The 4,700-nt window shown below is 31.1% G+C and overlaps 3 non-coding genes across 3 annotated transcripts in view; all 3 read left to right on the plus strand.

Moving 5' to 3' along the window:
• The first annotated feature begins 363 nt into the window (after window positions 1-363).
• LOC123304218 lies at window positions 364-2,519 on the plus strand. The gene has a single exon (XR_006536259.1). It is a non-coding gene; the product is annotated as a small subunit ribosomal RNA (ribosomal RNA).
• A 953-nt stretch (window positions 2,520-3,472) lies between these two features.
• On the plus strand, window positions 3,473-3,627 carry LOC123304211. Its single transcript, XR_006536253.1, has one exon. It is a non-coding gene; the product is annotated as a 5.8S ribosomal RNA (ribosomal RNA).
• A 635-nt stretch (window positions 3,628-4,262) lies between these two features.
• LOC123304214 overlaps window positions 4,263-4,700 on the plus strand; it is a 4,579-nt gene continuing 4,141 nt past the window's right edge. Inside the window, exon 1 of the ribosomal RNA XR_006536256.1 lies at window positions 4,263-4,700. This exon is cut by the window's right edge and continues 4,141 nt beyond it. This is a non-coding gene — a ribosomal RNA (large subunit ribosomal RNA).

The raw sequence follows: 4,700 nt of genomic DNA on the forward strand, positions 1-4,700 counted from the left end.
ATCATAATTATTTTTTTTTTTTTTTATTCAATAATATTTATTATGAATAACATGTTATATATTTCTTTTTGTAAAAGCAAAAAAATTATATAAATGACATAATAAAATATATATTTGAAAAAAAAAAAAATTAATAATAATATATATATCTCATATGTTTTTTCTATTAATTTTAAAACAATAGAGATATAAAAAAAAAAAAATTTATATCAGTAATGGGTGAGACCATCTGATATTTAAAATGAAATTGTAATAATATTATTATATATTAATAATTATTGTATGAAAATTTTTTTTCTTATAATAAGAAAACAAAAATATCATGTATATTATTATATATTTAATATTATAAATACAAATAGTTCCCTGGTTGATCCTGCCAGTAGTCATATGCTTGTCTCAAAGATTAAGCCATGCATGTCTCAGTACAAGCCAAATTAAGGTGAAACCGCGAAAGGCTCATTATATCAGTTATGGTTCCTTAGATCGTACCCACATTTACTTGGATAACTGTGGTAATTCTAGAGCTAATACATGCAAACAGAGTTCCGACCAGAGATGGAAGGAATGCTTTTATTAGATCAAAACCAATCGGTGTAAATTTTAATTTGCATCGTTTAATTTGGTGACTCTGAATAACTTTAAGCTGATCGCACGGTCTCGTACCGGCGACGCATCTTTCAAATGTCTGCCTTATCAACTGTCGATGGTAGGTTCTGCGCCTACCATGGTTGTAACGGGTAACGGGGAATCAGGGTTCGATTCCGGAGAGGGAGCCTGAGAAACGGCTACCACATCCAAGGAAGGCAGCAGGCGCGCAAATTACCCACTCCCGGCACGGGGAGGTAGTGACGAAAAATAACGATACGGGACTCATCCGAGGCCCCGTAATCGGAATGAGTACACTTTAAATCCTTTAACGAGGATCCATTGGAGGGCAAGTCTGGTGCCAGCAGCCGCGGTAATTCCAGCTCCAATAGCGTATATTAAAGTTGTTGCGGTTAAAAAGCTCGTAGTCGAATCTGTGTCCTACACTGTTGGTTCAATGCTCGCATTGTTTAACTAGCATGTTATGTGGGACGTCCTACCGGTGGGTGGTACAGATTATGTATAAAGTATATTTTAGTGTTATTATTTATTTAATGCATTATATATATTTTTATTATGTAATTTGTCGTAAGTGTTTAACCGTTAAGAGCGGTGGCAGCCCCCAATTGCAATCCCGTCGCGGTGCTCTTAATTGAGTGTCGAGGTGGGCCGGTACGTTTACTTTGAACAAATTAGAGTGCTTAAGGCAGGCTCAAATTTTGCCTGAATATTGTGTGCATGGAATAATGGAATAGGACCTCGGTTCTATTTTGTTGGTTTTCGGAACTCCGAGGTAATGATTAATACGGACAGATGGGGGCATTCGTATTGCGACGTTAGAGGTGAAATTCTTGGATCGTCGCAAGACGGACAGAAGCGAAAGCATTTGCCAAAAATGTTTTGATTGATCAAGAACGAAAGTTAGAGGTTCGAAGGCGATCAGATACCGCCCTAGTTCTAACCATAAACGATGCCAGCTAGCGATCCGCCGAAGTTCCTCCGATGACTCGGCGGGCAGCTTCCGGGAAACCAAAGCTTTTGGGTTCCGGGGGAAGTATGGTTGCAAAGCTGAAACTTAAAGGAATTGACGGAAGGGCACCACCAGGAGTGGAGCCTGCGGCTTAATTTGACTCAACACGGGAAACCTCACCAGGCCCGGACACCGGAAGGATTGACAGATTGAGAGCTCTTTCTTGATTCGGTGGGTGGTGGTGCATGGCCGTTCTTAGTTGGTGGAGCGATTTGTCTGGTTAATTCCGATAACGAACGAGACTCTAGCCTGCTAAATAGACGTACTTTACCGGCATCTCAAGGCCCATCGGCTGTTTGTTTCCCATTTCATTCATTTTCATGTGTGTTATGTATTGTATTTATATATGCATGTATTTTTGAGATTTAACGATCAAGATTATATTTTGTATATATTGTGCTTTATGTTGCATATGTTATGGTGTATGGGTACGCAGTTTTTTGATGTGGTTTTTACTGCCGGCGTACAAATAATTCTTCTTAGAGGGACAGGCGGCATTCTAGCCGCACGAGATTGAGCAATAACAGGTCTGTGATGCCCTTAGATGTTCTGGGCCGCACGCGCGCTACACTGAAGGAATCAGCGTGTCCTCCCAGGCCGAAAGGTCCGGGTAACCCGCTGAACCTCCTTCGTGCTAGGGATTGGGGCTTGCAATTGTTCCCCATGAACGAGGAATTCCCAGTAAGCGCGAGTCATAAGCTCGCGTTGATTACGTCCCTGCCCTTTGTACACACCGCCCGTCGCTACTACCGATTGAATGATTTAGTGAGGTCTTCGGACTGGTACGCGGCAATATTTCTGATATTGCCGATGTTGCTGGGAAGATGACCAAACTTGATCATTTAGAGGAAGTAAAAGTCGTAACAAGGTTTCCGTAGGTGAACCTGCGGAAGGATCATTAACGATATATATAAAATATATTTATTTATATTTTTTGTATTGTTTTTAAATATTCCAAAAAATAAAAATATTATTGATAAGAAATATTTTTTTTAACAAAATAACATATTAATATGTAATTTTCTCAAAATATATAATAGTAATTATGTGTTAAAAGAGATTTATTTTGGTTATGATATCATATTAAAGTAATACGCCAAACTTTTTTTATACACATAATATATCTATACATATAATATAGAGAATATTATATAAATATTAATAATATATTTGTTACATATAAAATATTTTTATATTCAATATTATTATTATTATTAAACAATAATTATTAATAAAATCTATAAATAATTTCTCTTATAAAAAAGTGAAATTAAAAATAGAATATATTGAAATTATTTGTTTATATGTATATAATCTCTATTAAGAAAAATAAAATAAGATTATAATTGATATAATCTATATTTTTATTTTTCTATGTTATATAATAAAAATAAAGAAAACACAAGATAAAATTTTTTTAAAGAATAAAATTTATTTCAAATTTAAATTTCTTTATGTTTTGTCTTGATATTTCTTTTTTTTTATTAAAAGTTATTATGTTAAAAAACAAACCCATTTGTTTTGTACCATATTAATATTATATATATTTTTATGTAGAAAATAATTTATAAAAAAAAAATAAATACATTTCTATAAAATATACCAAATATTAATTATTATATCTAGCTAGCACTAACAAAAATATCAAAAATGTTATGTATATATTTATTAATACCATAATATCTTTAATTTATATATATATATATTTAAAATAAAATATATAATTTATATTCTAGAAAAATTTTTTTATTTTAAAAGAATTTATAAAGATATATAAATTAATAATTTTATTTTTTATATTAAAAATAAAGATTATTATTAATAATAATACTTACATTTAAAATTTAAAAAGATTACCCTGGACGGTGGATCACTTGGCTCGTGGGTCGATGAAGAACGCAGCTAATTGCGCGTCAACTTGTGAACTGCAGGACACATGAACATTGACATTTCGAACGCACATTGCGGTCCTTGGATACTGTTCCCGGACCACATCTGGCTGAGGGTCGTATACATTATATTAATATAATAAAAGATTATTTTACATAAAATTTTTTTTATGAAAAAGAAATTTATCAATAATTAAAAAAGAAAATTTATTTTTTCATATTTAATTAAATTGATAAATAAAATTTTTATAAAAGAAATGTAAAATTATTTATATATGAATGTTTTACGCCAAATATAAGAAAAAAATAAATATAAAATGTTTTTAATAGCATTTAAAATTTATATATTTTTTATTATTTGTCGACATTTTTAAATTAATATATCAATATTATTTTTTATCATTTATATATAATATTATAAAACTTTATGTTAATAATAATATTAATAATAAATGATATTAATAATATATTTTTAAAATATTAAATAAAGAAGAATAAACAAAAATATTATATATTAATATTTTGTTATGGAATATTTTATTTGTAATAAAATTTTCAATATACTCGAAAAAAATTAATATATATAATTATTTATTTTTTATTTTCTTCTCTTTAGATAAATATAAAAATAATATTATATAATAATATTAAAAAAATTTGAGTATGAATAATTAAGAAAATTGTTTACTTATAAAATATAACAAAAACATAATATATAAAAAAAATTTTTGTTTTAATACTTCTAAAAACTTTTACGACCTCAGAGTAGGTGAGATTACCCGCTGAATTTAAGCATATTATTAAGCGGAGGAAAAGAAACTAACTAGGATTCCCTTAGTAGCGGCGAGCGAACAGGGATAAGCCCAGCACTGAACCCCGTGGCTGATAAACAGACACTTGGGGAATGTAGTGTTTAGGAAGATTCAATATAAACCTATTGTTATATAATACATCCAAGTCCATCTTGAATGGGGCCATATACCCATAGAGGGTGCCAGGCCCGTAGTGATTATTATTGATGATAGGTGAATCTTTCCTTAGAGTCGGGTTGCTTGAGAGTGCAGCTCTAAGTGGGTGGTAAACTCCATCTAAGGCTAAATATTACCACGAGACCGATAGCGAACAAGTACCGTGAGGGAAAGTTGAAAAGAACTTTGAAGAGAGAGTTAAAGAGTACGTAAAACCGTTCAGGG

The sequence above is a fragment of the Chrysoperla carnea genome (assembly GCF_905475395.1).
Source record: "Chrysoperla carnea chromosome X unlocalized genomic scaffold, inChrCarn1.1 SUPER_X_unloc_30, whole genome shotgun sequence".
Lineage (NCBI taxonomy): Eukaryota > Metazoa > Arthropoda > Insecta > Neuroptera > Chrysopidae > Chrysoperla > Chrysoperla carnea.